This window comes from Petaurus breviceps, unplaced genomic scaffold (genome assembly GCF_028583685.1).
Source record: "Petaurus breviceps papuanus isolate PSGF00001 unplaced genomic scaffold, PetGlider_PUasm1.0 90919, whole genome shotgun sequence".
NCBI classification, from domain to species: Eukaryota; Metazoa; Chordata; class Mammalia; order Diprotodontia; family Petauridae; genus Petaurus; species Petaurus breviceps.
In genome coordinates, this window is record NW_027187378.1 from 40,109,873 (window position 1) to 40,130,846 (window position 20,974).

General features: G+C 40.9%; 1 protein-coding gene across 4 annotated transcripts in view; it reads right to left on the reverse strand.

The window, feature by feature from the left end:
* Nucleotides 1–20,974, reverse strand: part of PLEKHA2 (pleckstrin homology domain containing A2) — a 137,086-nt gene that overhangs the window by 115,333 nt on the left and 779 nt on the right. Inside the window, exon 2 of one of the 4 annotated variants that reach the window (XM_069075859.1) lies at nucleotides 16,756–16,791. The exons of 1 other annotated variant lie outside the window; for it this stretch is intronic. The gene's annotated coding sequence lies outside the window, so the exon portion shown is untranslated. Of the gene's footprint in view, nucleotides 1–2,029; nucleotides 2,109–16,755; nucleotides 16,792–17,715; nucleotides 17,882–20,974 lie in introns of those variants that run through there. 2 more of the 4 variants (XM_069075862.1, XM_069075861.1) reach the window with 2 other exon arrangements.

The following is a 20,974-nucleotide window of genomic DNA, read 5'->3' on the forward strand; positions in this document are numbered from 1 at the left end:
AGGAAGGAAGGAAGGAAGGAAGGAAGGAAGGAAGGAAGGAAGGAAGGGAGGACTATTATTATCCCTACCCAAAGTGCAGTCCATTCCACAAATGCTTAGCTCTAGCTGAACCCTAATACTCTGCAGTATTAGGAGGCTGCCTTTGGGAAAGTCCCTGAGGAGACACAGATTGGCCCTGCATAGCTCCCTAAACAAGGCCAAACCCCACTTCTCCTGGCACCAGAGACAGAAGAGCCAAATGGCTGGGTGAGGGGAGAGAAGCCAGAACCACCCCAGGGAGAGGGCACAAAAGAGCAGGTTAGTAGTACATGGGAAAGGAGGAGGGGGAGGCAGAGGAGAAAGCAGAAGAAGAAAGAGGAGGTACAGAAAGATGGAGGAAGAGAGGGAGGAAAGAAAAAGAGGCAACCAAGGAAGAGATGGAGGAAAAGATGGAGGAAAAGGAGAAGACAACAGAGGAATGAGGGTCCTTTGCACAGGGGTAAGATCATCAGGTTTAATGATACCTGTAGCACCTGCTGAAGTTCCCCTGGATTCTCAGGCCCTCCCCTCTGTAGATTTTTTCTAGTTCCAATTTTGCACAAGAGGTGCTGGTGAATGGGTCTCCCTGGGACTCAGGAAAGGGAAGGAAGTGGAGGCAGGTCCAGGGCACTGCCAAAAGTAGGGAACAGCTGCTGCTCAGAAGGAACTGAAGTCTCTTCCCTTGAATTGAAACTGGGAGTCTTCCAGCAAGAGAGATAAGGAGATGAGGAAGTACAGAAGGGGGAGGGGTGGAAAGCTAGAGATCTGAGAGAAAGGTCGGTGGCTGCTCTGCAATAAGAAAGCAATAAAAAAAAAAAAAAGAGAGAAAACTAGACAGGTTCTGACAAACTCAACTCTTGGGGCTATAGGCATCACATTAGACATCTCCTCACCAGGGATGTGAGAAAGTCAGAGCAGGACGACCTCTACACAGCAGTCTGGCACATTCCCATGATGCCAGGTGATCAAGGTCAAATAACCCAAAGGTCAAAGGCCTCTGTGGTTCCCCAAACCCTCTGGAACAAAATCTGAAAAAGGTAACGTCATCCTAAAAGAGGCTGGGCAAATGCCCTTTGGGAGGAAAGGCCCAGAGTACCCATAATGCCTCATTTAACTTCCATTTTTAAACAAATTCACTCTGTAAGCCTGACTGGATGGATTAATTTCTGTCTTCTTCTCCAATCGGGGGTCAGGGAAATTGAGTTTCTCTTCCTCTCAACAAAGATAAGGGCTTCTTATTCACTAGGCTCCATTGCAGGGTGGTGAGGTCTATCAAAAACAGATGTGGATTTTGCTCTCAATTTCCCCCCCTCCTCAGAAAAAAAAAACTGTTAAATTATTTGAGCATTCCTAGATGCAGTTGAGTCATAAAGCTCACTAGAAATGTAGGAGCTGGGAGTGAGGGGAGAAGGGATGAGTCTTTTGAAGAAAAAGAACTGATGGGGAGCAGGAAGGATGGGGCTGTGTATTTCCCCATACAATGGAGCCATAACATGCTGCTCAGCAAGGTTTATAAAGAACAAATTTGGGGTCCCAAGGTCCTCGATAAGATTCTGTTATATGCAATTTTTAAAATGTTACAAAATTACAAGAAATAAGCTCGATCCTAATGAAGAAATATGAAAATTCACTTCCCCCAATTCCTTTGCAGAGATGGGAGGTTCATGGGCATAGAACATTGTATTGGAATCCCTTTTTTTTAAATATGTATTTATCATTTTTATCAATCAAATTATTGTGCACCTACTATGTGCCAGGCACTGTGCTAAGCAGTGGATACAAAAAGGGACAAAAGACAGTCCCTGCCCTCAAGGACCTTACAATCTAACTGGGTAAACAACATGTAAACAAATATATACTAAGCAAGTTACATATAGAATAAATAGCAAATAATTAACAGAAGGGAAAGCACTGAAATGAAGAGTGGTTGGGAAAGACTTCCTGTAGAAGGTTTTAGTTGGGACCCAAAAGAAGGCAGGGAGGTCAGGAGTCAGAACAGAGAAAGGAGAACCTTGCAGGCATGGAGGTCAGCCAGAAAAAATTCCAAGAGTCAAGAAATAGAGTGTCTTGTTCATGGAACAGCCAGGAGGACAATGTCACTAGGTTGAAGATCATCTGTTGGAATAAAATGCAAGAAGAACGGAAAGGTCAGACTGAAAAGGGTTTTAAAGGCCAAACAGAGCATTTTGTATTTGTTCCTGGAGGTAATAGGAAACCACTGGAGTTTACCAAGTGGCGAGAGTGACATGATTGGACCTTCAATTTAGGAAAATCACTTTCGTGGCTGAATGGAGAATGGATTAGAATGGGGAGAAATTTAAGGTAGACAGACCCACCAGTATTGCAATAATCCAGGCATGAGGTGATGAGGGCCAGTAGCCAGAGGAGCGGTAGTGTCAGAGGAGAGAAGGGGGCATATTCAAGAGATGTAGAAAAGGTGAAATTGACAGGAGTTGGCAACAGCTTGGATATGGCAGTGGAAGATGATAGGAATTCAAGATGGCTCCTAGGTTGAGACCCTTGGTGATGGGAAAGATGGTGTTGCCCTCTATAACAGGGAAGGTAAGAGAGGAGAGTGTTTAAGGGGAAAGACAATGAGTTCTGTTTTGGACTTACCTAGTTTAAAATTGTCTACTGGACACTCAGTTTGAGCTATCTGAAGAGCAATTGGAAATGGGAAACTGGAGGTCAGCAGAAAGATTGGGGCAGGAAAAGTAGATTTGAAAATCATCAACAGAGATGATAATTCAATCCATGGGAGCTGATGAGATCACTAAGTGAAGTAAGATAGAGGAAGAAGAGAAGAGGGCCCAGGACAGAATTGTGAGGGACACCTATGTTTAGAGGGCATGATCTGGAGGAGGATCCAGCAAAGGAGACAGAGAAGAAGCAGTCTGAAAGGTAGGGGGAGAACCAGGAGAGACAATGGTATCCCAAAAACCTGGAAGAAGAGAGTATCCAGGAGGGGAGAGACAGATCAACAGTGCCAAAGGCTACAGTGAGATCAAGGAGAATGAGGACTGAAATAAGACTATTGGATTTAGCAAGGAAGAGAAGATTAGTAACTTTGGAGAGAGCAATTTCAGTGGAATAACAAGACTGGAAGCCAGATTTGCTAATATTTTTTCTTACTCTTTTATTTTTCTTTTAAAATAGAAATAAAAGGGGTGGATAGGTAGTGCAGTGAATAGAGCACCAGCCCTGGAGTCAGGAGGACCTGCAATTGCCATTGCCAAAGGAATTGCCCTGCAATAGAAATAAGAAATATGGCTCTCTGGGACAAGGGCTTCAGAGGGAAATTTAGGGTATGTTAAAAACAAAAGCTATCAGTAAAAACATTTTTAAAAATAAAGATTCTGTTTTGTATCACCAGAAGAAGTCCCCTGAAAGACATCCATATTGGGGTTGGGGTGTAGAGAATAGGAGTGAATTCACTTAGCTGATGCCTAGACTATATAAGGGCATCCCTATCATCTATCTTCTCTTGGTTCATTCTAGTTGATACTTTATCACCTTGGCCTCTGAGCAATTAAAAGAGAGTGACAGAATCTGTCACCCTGCCCCTCCAACTTGTTATCCTTTCCCAAACCCTTCCCTAGTTCCTGGGGTGGGGGTAGAGGTGAAAGTGGGATGGGGGTAGGGCAGAATCCTTCTTAACTCTCCTCTAGTTACCATAGGGTTAGGCATAAACTGGGTTTGGGTGGGAAGAACTAAGAAAAGTATCCTGACTCAGGGTTAGAAGAAAACTAAGGCTCATATACACATTTATACCATAAAATCCCCTATTATCATGAAAGCAATAATATGGCACTGCCCCCTTTCCAAATATCCCAGTCTTCATGTTCTGTGACTATTTTGCCTACTCCAAAAAGTCCCAGTCAATTTTATTTAAACTCAATATCATCTTTAAAACAATTTGGGGTATGAGCATGGGAGGAAGTTAGCAAGGTTGGAATCAGACCTCATGATCTACTCCAGGCAAAGCCCATTTATAGCTCTGGTCTTTCTTACATATAGTTCTGGCCACTTCTCAAAAATTTTCAGAGGCTCCCTCTCATCTACCAAGTAGATGCCAAACTTCTTTGCCTGATCATTCAAAGTCCTCCACAATCTAGTCCCACTCAACCTTTTCAGTCTCTCTCCTATACCTTCCCTGCACTCATTCTACTCTCTAGCCAAACTGGATTCCTCTAATGATAACAGCTATCAAAAAAAAAAAAAAACATAGAATAAGAAGGGACTGTAGTGGTCATCTGATCCAATCACCTTGCTTTATAGATCAGAAAATTGAGACCCAGAGGGCTAAAGTGATCTATCTGTGGTCATTCAGGAGGTAAATAGTAGAATTGGAATTTGAACCCAGGTTCTCTACTCCAAATTGAGGCTTTCCTTACCTCTAAAACTGGAATTTCCTATCTGGCCTCAGACACTTAGCACTTATTAGCCATGTGACCTTGGGCAAGTCACTTAACCCCATTTGTCCTGCCTTCCCCCCTCCAAAAAAAAAAGCAAAAAAAAGTAAAACTGGAATTTCCTTTCCCCCTTCACTTACTGAATTCCTACTAATCTTGTAGTTGTTATTGTTGTTGTCCAGTCATTTCAGTTGTGTCCGACTCTTTGTGACCCCTTTTGGGGTTGTCTTGGCAGAGATACTGGACTGATTTGCCATTTCCTTCTCCAGTTCATTTTACAGACGAGGAGAATAAGGCAAAAGGGGACTAAGTGACTTGCCCAGGGCCACATAGCTAATAAATGTCTGAGGCCAGATTTGAACTCAAGTCTTCCTGACTTCAGGTGGCACTTTCTCCACTGTGTCACCTAGCTACCCTTTCAGCCTTTAGAGTTCAATCCTAATTAGATCTCTCCTCTGTGACACTTTCCCCCATCTCCAGTTTCAACCTTTTCTATCAGACTTCACATACCTTGTTTTCTATCTCTCTAATAAACTTACCATGTAGTACTGGGTATCATAAGTTACCTATGAGTGTATCTTATCAAACTAGGGACCATGTGTTATTTAAACTTTGTATCTCACTCAGCCTAAAATAGTGTTCTATACAAAAGAGGACTTAATAAATGTTTGTTGATTGAAAATAAAGAATAATTTAGCATCTAGTATAACAAGGAGAAAAACTTTCATTCTAAGTCTAAAGATCCATTGATACATGCAAACATTTTTCATTCCTTCTTCCACTAATCTACACTTAAAATTCTAACCACTACTCCTATACTATCTATCTAGACATATCTGGGATATCCCCAATTTAAGACACTTAAAATCTCACCATTTCTAGGCATCCTCTCTCATTGGTATAATTCACGGGGCACTGGGAAGACACCTGCCTCAAAACACCTTTTACACCTAAATAAGCATGGTGCCTGCCTTCAGACAACACCTATGTCTTCGGCCATTAATAGATTGGAAAGAGCACTGGCCCAGAGTCAAGAGGTTAAGAGTCAAGGGTCCCTAGGGGTGACTAGGTGGCGCAGTGAATAGAGCACTGGCCCTGGCCTCAGACACTTAACACACACAAAAAAACTAGCCATGTGACCTTGGGCAAGTCACTTAACCCCAGTTGCCCTCCAAAAAAAAAAGTCGAGAGTCCCAGATCTGCTCTTAAATAGCTGTGAGACCTGGGCCAAGTCACTTCCCTTTTCTGGGTCAATTTCCACATCTGTAAAATGAGACAGTTGGATCAGAGATGTCAAACTCTCCATCAGCAGCAATGCTGTCATGTAATTGGGAAATGTTTAAGAAAATAAATAAAAATAAAATACAACAGAGATAGCATCAGTTAGTGGTTTTCTAAGTTTCTATTTGTATTTGATATCATTGGACTAGATAATCTGATGTATCTTCAAGTTCTAACATCCCATGATTCCATTTTTTTATAATCTACATACCTGTGGAAGTTAAATCTTTTTTTGTTTAGCTAATGGCTTAAAGGACTGAATTCAACCTTGAATACGTGGGAGGGTATAAATACCAGATTGATGAGCATTAGTTCACAAGGGAGATGTTTTGTCCTTCTGTCCTTGCTATAACATCTCAGTAAATAGTCTAGTGGGTTAGTGGAAAGAATGCTGGACTTGGAGCCAGGAGGTCTACCTACCTGGGTTGGAGTCCCAGCCCTACCACTTACTAAAGCCAGTATCTAGACAGCCTTCAGAGGAGGTTTTATATACTTTGAGGTTGGCTGTTTCCTATTGCTGAAAACCACCTCTTCTCAGGTCTCAGTCTCCTGTACTGTGTAACTTTGGACAAGTCTCATGACCTCTCTGAGCCTCACTTTTTTCACATGTAAAATGGGGACAATAATATTTGAACTATCTATCTTACAAGGCTCTTGTGAGGAAAGTACTTAAATATGAGCTATTTTTATTATAGGGTGCCAGGGAGCTGAAAAGAAAAGTAGGAAGCCTGCCAAAGAAAAAATTCACCTCTGTCACAATCTGGCTGAAGGCTGGCCTTGCAGCTGAGGCTATATTTCTCAACCTCTTCTCTCCCTGCACATTTATAAAGCAAAACATAAACAACTATGTCTACGTTAAAGCTCTCTCCAGACTCTTGGGACTGGCAGCTTTCAATCCAGTGAATGCTATCCCATTAGTAGCACAAATTCCTGAGGGACCTGCAGGGTGTAGGAACTACCACAAAGTTTTTGTATCTAGACAGCCTTCAGAGGAAGCTATGTATATAGTTTGAGGTTTTGTCGCTTCCTACCATGTGCAGAGTATTGACGAAGGTACAAAATATTAGTCACTGAGGGAGGTACAAAATTTAGGTAAGAAATCGGTCCTGCCCTCATGGACCTTACAGTCTAGTCCAGTGACTCTCAAAGTATGATCCGGGAACCACTTGCAGTCCCCAGAACCTTTCAGGGGTTTGCAGAAGTCAAAATTATTTTCATAATAATACTAAGATATTTTAGCTTCTTGCATTGTAAATCACAATAGACAAAACCTATATAAGCAAAAGTTCTTTGGGAGAAGGTACTCAATTTTTAAGATTGTAAAAGGATCCTGAGACCAAAAAGTTTGAGAATTGCTGGTCTAGTCCAGGGGTAGAGAACCTTCAGGGCCTCAAGGCCACATGTGGCCTTCTAGGTCCTTGGGTGTGGCCTTTCAACCCAGTCCAAGTTTTACAGAACAAATCCTTTCAGTAAGGGGTTCTGTTGCATTAAGTTTGGAGTCAGTCAAAGGGCCACACTTAAGGACCTAGAAGGCCACATGTGTCTTCGAGGCTGCAGGTCCCCACCCCTGGCTCTAGTCTAATAAAGGAGACAAGATCCATAACATAAGGAACTTAAATGTCCGCTAATATCTGCTAAGAAGCTCAGTTTCTAGGGGTGGCTAGGTGACGCAGTGAATAGAGCACTGGCCCTGGAGTCAGGAGGACCTGAGTTCAAATCCAGCCTCAGACACTTAACACAAAAACTTGCCACGTGACCTTGGGCAAGTCACTTAACTCCAATTGCTCTACCTTCCCCCCTCCAAAAAAGAAAAAAAATGTTCAGTTTCTTATTTCATTCTCTTTTTTCTTCCTTTAATATCAAAATGTTTATGTCTATTGATGATTAGAGCATGATATTTTTTAAAAGTGTAAAAAAGAAATCAACTACTTGCTACATGAAATAAAGAGGTACAAAACAGAACTCTGAGATCCCAGGAGACCGATCAGGGGAAATCAGAGATGGCTTGGAGGATTTGGCCTTTGCATGCAAGATGAGGCTTAAAGGAAGAAAGAGGCAACTGGAGTCTGAGGAGGTGATTTGAGGCTCAGCTCTGCCATTTATTAGCTGGGTGACTTTGGGGAAGTTCTTACATCTTTAAGGGCCTCCATTTTTTCATCTGTAAAACTAGTTGATATTTAAGGCATCTTTCAACTCCAAGAGTCTACAATTCTAGGAATTCAACAAGGGGAGAGAGAGGAAAAGGACATTCTAAGCCTAGGTAGCAGTGTGAGCAAAACCCCTAGATGTTCATCTCCACATTCCGGAAAGATGCTCAAGCCTCTAGACTCTGAGATACCCTGAGACTTGGCAAAGATGAAGGAAGGAGACCATGAAGGAGCTGGGGTCACCAAGGATGGTCCTCTGTGTCATTTTCCTTCTGGGCAACCAGGCAGTAGATTTGAAAACTATAGTGATAGAGACATACAGTAATGAATGAAAACCAGAACTATCTCTATCATCAATAAAGTGGGGGTGGTTTGTACACCCCAGTTCTCTATTATAAAACCATGGGATTATCAGAACCTAATTCAAGGGGGCAGAGTAGAAGAAAAGGAGCTCACATTTCTGTATAACTTTTAGGTTTACAAAATACTTTCGCTGGATGCCCAGTAAGGCAGGTCATGCAAAGATTCCCATTTTATAAAGAAGAAACAAGGTTCAGAGAATTTGAATACTAGGCCAAGGTCATACAGCTAGGAAGTATCAGGTCTTGGAAACTGTAAAATTTTTAGAAGGGAGAAAGTAGAATGTAGTATAAAGAAAAGAAATGTCTTACTGAAACCACACTAACCCAGGTGAGGTTTGGATGAGAGGTCTTCTGAGGCTCCTACCAAATTGAAGATTCTATGCTTTTAAGGTCTCAGGTTCAACATACAAACCACTTTTAAAAATTGTATCCAGGAAGTTTTCCTGACTGGCAACACAATACAGTAAATGAGTGCATCCCAGCTACCATATAACAGAAAGAGCACTTGTCTTAAGAGTGGATTTTTGACTTTTGACTGAATTGAGAAATGTCCTGGCTATGGGAACTACATCTTAGAGCCTTAGTTTCTTTGCCTGTAAAATGGGAACAACAATATCTTCACTATCTACCTCCAGGGTTGTTGTGAGGAAAGTACTTTGCAAACCTTAGACCAATACCGAGATGTTACTGGGACAGAAGTCAGGGACAATGGCTTTGATGATGGGCAAAGGCGATACTTCAAGGAAGCTGCTAATCTCTAGCTAGAGAAAGTTGGTCAGGAAATGATGTCACCAAATAAAAGAGGTTGAAACACAGCCAGGCTGAGTTTGAAGCAGTAGAGGAGAGCAAAAGTGAATTCACTCAGCTGCTGCCTACAATGTACAGGATGGGGGTGGGGATGACGCACATGGGTAGGGGGGGAGGTAGAGCGAAGAGAAGTGGACCAATCCACTGGGTCTGTGGAGGACTGCTAATTGTACAGCCCCAGAAGTCATAGGCTATTTCAGAACAAATCCCTGAAAACAAGCCAAGAACTATAAATAAGGAAGTCTGAGAGCATCTATTACCTAGTGAATACAATACCACTAGATTTTTTAAATTCTCATGAGAGCAAATACTGGAGAAGAGATGAGAGCAGAGTCTAAGGACAGGAGGAGTACAATGTCAGAAGGAAGAGACTACAAGGAGTTCTTATTGTCATTGTAAACACAGAGAATGAGCAAAATTCTAAACCTCTGCCCCCAGAGAGCTGAACACTCAAAAGAGATGGGAAATGGTATGTCCTCCTAACCTCCCAATCAATTTACCAAGTAGTAGATGGGAAAAGTCCACCAGAACTTGTGTCATATCAGAACTTTCCCTAAGTATATTTTCTTGTGTTGGGGGTAGGTGTGAGGGCTGGCCAATGAGAGACCAATTAGATATGTACAATATTCTCTGGCTGGTTCCAATCCAACATGTAGACCCTTCTTCTAGGCACTAGACTAGTGATGTGTGACTGAGGGGGCTGGTGCTATGTGGTGGTGCAATCCCTTTTTGTCCTTCTCTCTTCCCCAATAGCTTTTAAGTAAAGGGGATGAAGAAAATCTGGATTGGGGAAGGAAGAGCGGCTTCAGCTACCTTCTCTCTCCACCCTGTTGCCTGCTTTGTGTCCCTGAATACATGGTGCCTGTTTCTTTGAATTGATTCTTTCTTGATCTTAGGTGAATGAGTATTCAAAGATGAAATGAATCAGGTTATGAACTTGTGAACTTCAAAAAGACAGCAAAACTGTCAGAATTCCCCTTAGTCACCAGTCAGTAGCAGAGACCACCAGAACTGGTCACAACAGTAGCTGAGTCCACTGAGAAGTCATACCTGAGACGTGACTTCTTGACCCATTGAAGCAATATGCTTCCCTAGCATCTGAGACATTTCATTCTTCAAAGAGTCAGCCCAGCTGAGAAAGGGAACGATTTGCCCATGGGCTATGCCACACCTAGAAGTGAATTTGGTAGGGATTCTACAAAGAAAGCCAAGAACTCTCAAGGCTTAGGTGCTAGTATGCTTTGACTTCAAGTTTGAGTCCACTTTCTCCAGGGACCCTGTATGTGTATAAGAGGGATAGTATACCTTCAGGGTTAGGGAGAAACGTTTTATACTTTTATCTTTGTTCTACCTTCTAAACAATATCCCTTTATAAGAAAGAACTGACATTCACTGGTTAACTGATATGGGATAGAAATATACCAGATGGAGACTTGCCTCTGTGCCGGTCATTAGGGATACAAAGACAAAAATGAAATAGTCCCTGACCTCATGGGGCTGACAGTCTATAAACCATATGGCACAGTGGATAATACACTGGAGTTGGAAATCAAAAAATCTGGGTTTGAATCCTGGTTGTGACATTAACCAGCTGTTAAGATCCTGGCCTCAATTTCCTCACTTAAAAAATAAGGAAACCACTTTGCTACCTAATTTAGAGAGTTCATAGTAAAGGAAAGCACTTTTTGTTAATTGTAAACACATATGTAAATGTGACCAACTATATAATAAGCTTGTTTCAACTTCTTAGGTGCCCAGAATCATTCCTGATTAATAAAAGTGCAAATACCACATCATTAATAATTTACTATGTATAATCTACTAGCTTAAAGCACTAAATTCAAAATGCATAGAGAAACCTGTGGAAAACTAACAGGATCATCTTAACTACGTGTACAATGAAGTTCATATTAATGAACAAACATTTATTAAACGCCTACTGAGTGCCATTTGTATCTCCATTAGGGGTACAAACACCAAAATAAGAAAGTTACTTTCTCAAGGGGAGACAGTCTACTGATCAACTCAGTAAATACACAGTAGAAATAGAATTGATTTGGAATCAGATAACCAGAGTTCTAATCCCAGTTCAGTGGCTATATGATCATGTGAGTTCTGCCAATGCAAATTAAGTTGGGGAGTGGGTTACTACACATGAACATAGTAGGTGCTTTAAATATTTTAAAACTGAATTGTATTTGAACTAAAAATGTAATAGTAACAAAAATAACAAGATTTCCAAAGTGTATTCACAAAAATCAGTATAAAATTAATATCAACCTAAGACAGGTATAGAAAGACAAAATTTTCATCATCAAAACTGAAAAAGAAGATTGATAGATTTTCTCAGAGCACACAATAAGCAGATTATTAATGTATAGAAACAGTCTGGGAACAAACCAACATTGCTTCACCAAATGATAGTGAAGGCTAACAAGTAAGCACCTGCCACTGGATTTGTCAAATCTAACTGAAAATGGTTGCTTTCGAGATGAAGTCTACGAAATGCCTAAAATCTAGGAAATGATCCCAAAATACTCTCTGTGAGTGACATCCACACTAACTCAACATGTAGAAAAGAAATTCTGAACAAATGGCTGTCATAGAATTGTGTGCATAGAAAATGTATATGTGATAACAATTGAAGATCAAAAAAGAACAAAAAAATTACAAATGAGTTGTTCTTAAGACCCAAACTTATTAATCAATTCAGATTATATGCAAGGAAATGGTACAAAGCATACTAATTGATGTGGCAACTCATCCTTGCAGATTGCAAAAGGATTAAACATTTAAGCAAGACATGATCCAGGGGCTAGAATTATAAGCCAGAAACTCATTCTCTTTCATAAAGTGGCAAATAACAAAACTCCATACTTCAAATACATCAAAGTATCCCTGAGAATTCAACAAATAAATTGTACCAGAATTAGCACAATATTTTAGATAAAACTGTTGCCCACAGTTGCCAGAATATACCATTGATCTACAAAAATTTAAGAACAATGTTTTTAATAACTGTTGCAGTATCAAATATTCATAATCTGCAAGCTCTGTGGAATTAAAAGCTTTCCAAACAGAAAGACCTGGTGAAAGAAATTAAAATGATGTGGGAACAGGATGAGCTACATATTATTCTTGTTTCTTGTTGGCTATTACAGTTGATCCAAAGATGCTTTCAGTAAACCTACAGAAGATGAATTTACATCCGAAAAATTAAGTTACAAAAAAAACAGTTATTTTGCCCACCTGTGCAATAGTCCACAGAACATTAAATATAAAACACTAATAACAAGATATCTACTTTCCCCAGGACTGTTTTTAGCTGAACTCAATTGAAAAAGATGAGAAAAATGAGAGGAATGTTAATATTAATTCCTCTATCCCAAGGTAGCCAAAAAAAAAAAAAAATGAACACTTCCTTCTCCAAAATAAAGAGGGGCACTGATAGGTTGAAAATTTACAAAAATATTTCCCAAATAAATAGACATTACTTCCCAAAGAAATAGTAGAGGCTGACAACAGACATTTGGGATGCTACTAGAGTTACTGAATGTCACTGGACTACCTCCAAATGGAGTCTAGGAAACAACTAAGATCCAAGAATGGAACCAAAAGGCCCTCCATGAATTCAATTACTGACAAGAAGCCCTGAGCACTTAAATGACTGCATCAAGTTCATTTGTTATCAGAAAAAGAGAGGTTCAGGGGAGCAAAACAGGATTAGGTCATTGCTACCAGAAACTACAGAAAGCTCATTCTTAAAAAGTTCTAACATGTCAATCCTGTAAACTTTGCAAGGAAACAGAAACCATACCACATATTACTGGAGGTTGCAAATATTTAGCAACTACCAAAAACCTAGAAAGATATAATGAAATGGTCAAGATTATATGCCATGGATAGGCTTGATATTCTTCATTAAAAGACAACAAAACTCTGTACTGCAAATACAAACCTCAAATTATCCTAGAGAACTCAACAAATAAACTGTATTGGAACAAAAGCATTATCACAGATAATTACCCATAATCACCCAGACATAACATAAGCCACAAAAAAAAAAAATTGAAAATGTTTTTTAACAGATGTTACCATACCAAACTTTCATAACCTCCAAACTATATTGAATGAAAAGCTTGTAATAATATAGAAATCTAGCAGAAGAAATCAAAATGTGATAACGGTAGCAAATACATATCACCACCCCTTGTCATCCTGTCTGCTACTAAAGTTGCAGCCGACAGAAGATGATCCTGCATCCCAATTCCTTTATTCAGTTACAAAAATAAAACAAAATAAAATCTATCACTTTATGCATCAAGACAAGTGAATCCTAAACATAAAAGAATAATACCAAAATACTGACCTATCCCAAGATCATTTCAATCTGAGCTCCATCTAACATAAAGATGAGAATGTCATAATAATTAACAACAATAATGATCACAGCTCACAGTTACAGAATCATAAGTCAGAATTAAAAGGGACACCAAATCCAACCTTGGTTTTTTTTTTTTTTACACAAGAGAAAAGTGATTCTCTTCCCAGAAAGGAAAAGTGATTTGTCTAAAATGATGAAGCACAGCTGGGGCTGGCCCCCTGGTCTCCTAACTTCCATTATAGAACTCTTCTCATGACACAAATAAGGAAAAAATTCCAGGAGAGGAAAAAATAAAGATGGGGGTGACATGTGAGGGGATGATGAGGTGACCAGGCTGCCTAGCATAGAGGATCCATGCTGATGAGTTGTGGTACTGAATGTTGCATGGGGAAGGTGGAGCCAGGTGATGGTGGCCCTTAAACGTCAAGCTAGGGAGAACTAACAGCTCTTGAGTGTTTTTTTTCCCAATGTGCATGTGCTTGTGCTCTTTGAGCACCAGTAGTTGGGTCAAGAGGAAGTAAAAGAACCAGTAGTTAGTGTTGTCAAAGATGGTCAAAAAAATTTAAGGCAGTTTGGACATTGTATATGAACGCTAATTGGAAGTACCACCTATGAAACTACCTTCTTAGGGCTGTATCCATCTCATGCATACAGGATAGGTCTTCAATCAGTGTGAACACAGAAGGGGATCACACACACAGAGATCACAAACTATAAAGTGGGTTTGGTTTAAGCTGAACTGGCTTCTTCATCTACTCCAAGGAGATGTTTCTTTTTTATTATTTTATTTTTTTAACCTTTGTATCTTACAACTCTAGAATTCTACACTCCAAAAGAGTGAAACAAAGAATCAGAATGTGAACAAAATCTTTAGTTATATTATTGTAAAATTTAACATTACCCAGATCCCCCTGCAGAATTAATCAGCCTCCTCAGGAAGGGTCCCTAGAACTCTATACAGTAGATGACATGTCAGGAGCCTGCTAACAGCAAGGAGGGACCCAGTCATTTGTTGGCCAAATTTGGATATAATCTGTTGGGACAGCCTGTCTGAACTTTGCATGTCAACTATTGCGTTTCTCAAGAGCTGAAAGGAAGATGTGGGCCAGGAGGTCCTTACTTCCCTCCCTCCTTTATGTCAGTTGGTCTCCTCCCAGGCCCACACACCTGAAGCAAAAAAGTCCAAACCTTAGGACTTAATCCAGACACCATTATGTTAAGACTCTCATAATGGGAAGTCTCCAAGCATTTTTTAATAACTAGTAAGTAGCAGAGCTAGGGTCCCAACCCAGGTCCTTTGAATCTAGATCCAATATTTCTTTCAGTATATACCAATAACGATTACATTAAAAAAAATCAAATCCATAAAACTTTACACTATGTATACATCAGAACAGGACAAGAGTAAATAAGTCATTATTTTTAGGTAAAAGTACAATTCTTTTTTAAAAATAAAACTAATTCTGACCATATGGTTACATTGGGTTTTATTCAGGAGATTTTTCTCTTTGAGAGTGTTACATTCCTAGTGCCTGGCATGCAATAGGCACTTAATAAATGCTTATTGATTCACAATGAACAAAAATTTTTCAAGGTAAAAAAAATAACCTCCCAAAGGTTGGAAAGACCTAAAACTAAAAAGAACAGGGCAACTAAAGACACAAAACATGTGAATAAATCTGGAGAAACTCTTCCAAAAGTATTCATATAGAATCACAGATTGTTAGAGCTGGAAGGTATCTGAAAGATAATCTTACCAACCCCCTCATTTTATCAGAATGAGATTCAAATTCCACCCAGCCATTCACCAGTGCCATCTTACAACTCCTCCCGATGAATACAGAATATATTAATATGCCCCCTCCATACCCCAGATGCTAAAAGTCAACCTACTTAGCTTTGGAAAGGGGAAAAAGCAAGACAGGAATCACCGCCTTGAGGAGTACAAACCCGACCAGACCCAGAACAGACTCTGCTTCATATCCCATCCTGCCTCCACCCCAGTAATCTTGCCATCTGTCTACAGTCTCCATGATTTCCCAGACCAAAACTCCCTTCCCTGGCCACTGCTCCTATGCAAGTGAAGTCTACCCCCACTAGAAGGGAAGTTCCTTCTATGATCTATGAATGTAGTAGCATATGGTTGCACTGTAAGAAATGAAGAAAGGGACAGATTTGGTGAAATCCAGAAAGACTGGCAGGAACCTCTGCAGAGCAGAGTAGGATAATTTATGCAATGATTATAACATTGTGTTGAAAAACTACTCTGAAAGACATAAGAATTTCTGATTGATAACATTTAGATATCACTTACTATGTGTCCAGGCATTGTACTAAGTGCTTTACAATTATTTTCTCATTTGATCCTCAAAACTACCTTGGGAAGTAGGTACTATTATTATCCAGATTTTACAGATGAGGAAATTGAGGCAAGCAAAGGTTAAGTGACTTGCTCAGGGTCACAAAGCTAGGAAGAGCATGCTACCAATCTCCTAACAGAAAAGAGATATATTTGGGGGTGGCTAGGTGGCGCAGTGAATAGAGCATTGGCCCAGCAGTCAGGAGGACCCTCAGACAATTAACACTAGCCATATGACCTTGGGCGAATCACTTAACCCCAATTGCCCTGCCCTCCCCCCTCCAAAAAAGCAAAAAAAATTAAAAAATTTAAATAAAAAAAAAAGAGAGATATACTTGAGGTACAGAATGAGATGAATATACTATCAGACATGGTCAACATGTAGATGGACTTCTTTTGCTTAACTACGCTTATTTGTTATAAGGGAGCTCTTAAGAAAAATTCAGGGGATAATAGGGGAGTGATAATGATGCCAAAAAGAAAAGAAGAAAGAAAAGAAAAGGGTTATTAAAAAATTTTTTTAATTGTTAAAGGAATTTCAGAAGGAGACAAAGACAAGTAGGCAACTTTGAAACTAACCTGTTAAATTTATACTTTAAAAAAACCTAACTGCATATCACAGAGATTCATACATATGAATTTGTGTTCATGTACAAACTCTTTCTGTCCTTTCATATGGAAATGTTCATATTTGTTGGTATTTGTCAAGTTCAGAATAACAAAAAATAAAAATTATTTTAAAAAAAGAATTGAGGGCAGGGACTTTCTTTTATTTTTGTATCCCATAGCAGAGTGCCTCACACATAGTAGGCATTTAATAAATGCTTTTTCATTCATTCATTTTTTCATGAAGAAACTGAGACAAAATAGGAAAAGTGACTTCGCCAAAGTCAGTCAGCCAATAAAGATTCATTAAGCGCCTCTTATGTACTAGGCCCTGTGCCTTGGCACACTGGGGAAACAAAGAAAGGTAAAAATTCCCTACCTTCAAGACGCTCACATGGAACAAGTTAAATTGAACCTAGAAATCACAAAGATCATGAAGAGAAGATGAGAGTCAACCCAGGTCCTTTGAGTGTGGTAGAGTAGAAAAAGCACTGAGTTTGGGGGCATCTAGGTGGTACAGTGGATAGAACAGCAGCCCTAGAGTCAGGCAGACCCAAGTTCAAATCTGATCTCAAACACTCACTAACTGTGTGACCTTGGGCAAGTCACTTAACCCCAACTGGCTCAAAAAATAAAAGCACTAGGTTTCAAATCAGAGGACCTGACTTCAAAACCTGGCTCTGCTATTTTATTATCTATATAAGCTTGGGCAAGTTATTTCCCCTTCTTTTACAGATAAGAAAACAAACCCAGTGTATTTGTTGGACTAAATCAGAGGATCTAAACCCTTTTTTTGTAGCATGGTCCCCTTTGGCAGTCTGGTGAAGCCTGTGGATGCCTTAATAAAGTAGCATTTTTAAAAGCATAAAACAGAATACATGGCATTACAAAGGAATTTCAATGACATTGAAATAAAGATGTATTTTTTCCCATTCAAGTTCACAAACACACCTCTACCCCCAAATCTTCCCTTTGGTGGAGGAGCCCAGGTTAAGAAGCTCTCTAAGGCCATAGGATCAAAAACTTGGAGCTGGAAGGGGCCATCTCGTCAAGCCCCTCCTAACTCCCTTATACAGATGAGAAAACTGAGACCCAAGGAAATAAAGTGACAAATAACAGAACCAACCCAGGTTCTCTGACTCTAGATCCTCCCTTTCTACCAGCACAACATTGGCTCCTCAGGGCAACAAGGCAGCTCTTCTGTCTGGGTAGCCAAGACCCATCCCTCCCACTCCACCCCCAAACAACCTGTCCCCCAGATGGAGAATGGTGTAGTGCACAGAGTGCTGGGCCTGGAACCCGAACGATAGTGGGTTCGAATTCTGCCTCGAACACTTACTAGCTCCAAGACTTTGGGCAAGTCACAGCTTCTCTTCTGAGGGGGCTAGATTGGTTCTCTAAGATTCTTTCCATCCTGAAGCCTACAATCCTATGATCTATGGCACCCAACTCTGAATTTCAGCAGAAGAGATGCACAGCGCTCAGGCAGGTCATACCCTGGTATCTTATTTCTCATCCTAAAGCCTAACTCAGCAGATGAACACACAGACCCGTGTAGCTCAGCAAGGCAAAATAGGAAATGCCAAGTGAGGTAATCAAAACCACTTGCCTCTTAGCAGTGGAGCTGAGGGGAGGCAGCAGCAGCCCAGCCCAACCCCAGCTTCAGTCCCAGCCCAGGCCAGCCCCAGCCCCAGCCCCAGCCCCAGTCCCAGCCCCAGCCCCAACCCCAATTCAGCACAGCCCCAGCCCCAGCCCCAGCCCCAGCCCCAGCCCAGCCCAACCCAGCCCAACCCAGCCCTGCCTAGGTCACATAAACTATTATGCCAAGCCCCTCTGAGCTCTACAGCATTCTAAATATGCAAAGAGAAGATGGTCTCCAAGGAGCTGGTTAAAATTGGCCCCCACTCAGGGAGACAAAGACCTATCTGTTAGGTTACCTGGACCCTCAGGAAATAAACAAAATGCTTAACCAAAGCAACAACCTAGCACAGGCCCTCAGGGGAGTACAGTAATAATACTTGATAAAATATGCTGCAAGCTAAAATGATGGGTTGGGAAGGCTCAGCTATTACTTCCCCTTTCTAAAGCATGTTAAAGATGGCAAAGTACTTTATCCCCAACCCTGTCAGGTAGACCATACAAGTATTATCTTACACTTTTCCCCACTTTTCAGAACCTCACTCTCTCCTTCCCGAGCCATCTATTCTTCTGTCCCCCAACATTTCCCATGTCTCCAGAGTTCATACTGGCAGATCTGGGTCTACTGTTTTGGGGGCTCAGCCCACTCCGGTAATAGGACGTGAGTGTGTAGGTCTACTTCCATTTACACTTACTCAAGGGAAAGAAGAACAAAAATAAGAACAAGAAGAATGCCAACAAGAGAAAAAAAGAAGGGTTTACAGAACCCTTACAGAACTAACATTTAAACAGCTAGAAGTTTCCAAGCCAAGAGGAAAATGACAACATTGGAGATAGCTTGCTGAAGAAATGAGGGGAAAACAATCATGCTAGCTAAATGCAGCACTAAAAGTTCCATGAACAAATGTTTTCATGAAGTACATGTACCTATTCTGGGTAGCCACAAAAAAAAAAGTGGGAAGAGAGAAAAAGATACATATAATGTCTAGGTGATCGTTGCAAGGCAAATCTCAAGAAGATCTAGCTACCAAGTCATAGTATCTGAGAAAAGCACAAAAGGTTAAGTCACCCGGGAAAAGCCTACATACTAAACCCTGAAGGAAGCCTACATGTCTGTAAGCATCTACATGATGTTAATGTCTGACCATGGTGGTGGTACATCTTTAAAAGGAGATTCATCAGTCTTCAAGTCTTCTATTATACTCTCTCTGTGGAATTGGCTATATAAGCAAAGAAAAAGGAAGAAGGTGAAGGAGGTGGCAGTCTCATTGATTCCTATCCTGGTCAGAGCACGTCTGACATATTTTATCTAGTTAGAGGTGCTCCATTTTAAGAAGACCATTGACGAGCTTGAACACACACAGAGGAGGGTGTCCAGGATGGTGAGGGAAGCCAAAGCCATGCTATACGAGGTTCCATTGAATGAACTGAGTATGGAGAAGATAGAGGAAGGATGTGATTAAGGTATTTGAAGGACTGCCACGTAAAGAAGGGGCTAGACTTGTCTTCCTTGACCTCAGAAGGTATAACTAGAAGAAAATGGGGGAGAGTTACAGAGAAGCAGAAATCACACTTAGTTGAATGAAAATTTTCCTATGATGAGGACAGCCCCAGAGTGAAATAAGCTGCCTCAGGAAGTAAAGAATTCCATATCAGTGTAGATCTTTAAGCAGAAGCTAGATTACCTCTCAAGGATGCCTCTCAGGTGGTTGGACTAGATGACCTAGGGTCCCTTCCAACTCTGAGAGTCCCAACCTTGGAGAGGAAAGAGGAGACTAGGCCAAGCACATACTTTAACTGAACCCACAATGCTGTAGGGTCATAGGGAAGACACTTGCAAGTACAACTAACTGGAAGAAGCCTTAGAAATCAGCCAGTCCAACTCCATCATTTTTTTCGGAAGAAATGAAGGCCTAGAAAAGGATTGCCCAAAGTCACAGCCATCAGAAGCAATATTGGAATTTCAGGTCAGATCTTTTGACTTCAAATAAAAGGCTCTTTCTACTTCATGTCACATTTGCCTCCCTTCCTCTCTTTCTTCTCTTTCATAAGTTGCATCCCATGCAAATCTGCAGTTTTAGTCCCATGTTGGAAAGGAAGAGAGAGGAACAAGATCATAGGGACATCCTGTACCCAAACTCTTCAAGAAGTATAGGAAGGAAGTGTAGCTTCATAGAGAAAGTCTCGGAAAAAGGGAGCCAGGGTGTACTGAAAATGGTCAGTCAACAGAGGGATGTGCCAGCCTGATGTATTTTTCCTTATCTGTAAAATGGGGATAATAATAGCACCTACCTCACAGGGTTGTTGTGAAGTAATATATCTAAAGCGCTATGCAAAGCTTGTGAATGTGTGTGTATGAGTGTGTGAGTGTGAATGTGTGTGAATGTGTGAGTGTGTGTATGAGTGTATGTGTTAGTTATTATTCACTATTATATGATCTGAGGTTTGCAACCACTACCCCTAACAGTCCCAGTCCCTCAGGTAGGGCGGTGGGTTGGACCCTGCTGCTTCTCCTGCTTCCCAGGACATGCCCAGGCATCTTACTGTACTTACTGTATGTAGAGTGCTATTCTGAAAGGATCACGGTCCTGAAGTCCTTCTGTGGCAGAGGGAGAGTTTCTAAAGATATGTGTAGAGGAGTGGAAAAGAAAGGGAAATGAGGGAGAAAGAGGAGGACAGCTGCTGGCCTAAGGAAAGAGAGGTGCTGTCCATTCTATTCCCGGACTGTCCTCGAGGCAAGGTGCAAAGATGCATTCAGCAGAGCCCCCAGAGCTGCTGAGGAAACGTCTTACTTGGGCACAAGAGCCCAAAGTGGAGACAGGGGGTGGGGCAGGGACAGGTAGTAGATTAAGGAAGGATCTGACAGAAGAAAAGCAGTTGAACCGTTCAAAAGCAGCTGGGGATGGGTTGAGGTGGGGGGAGGTAGAGTTCTATTCAACAAACATTAAACTGCTTCCATG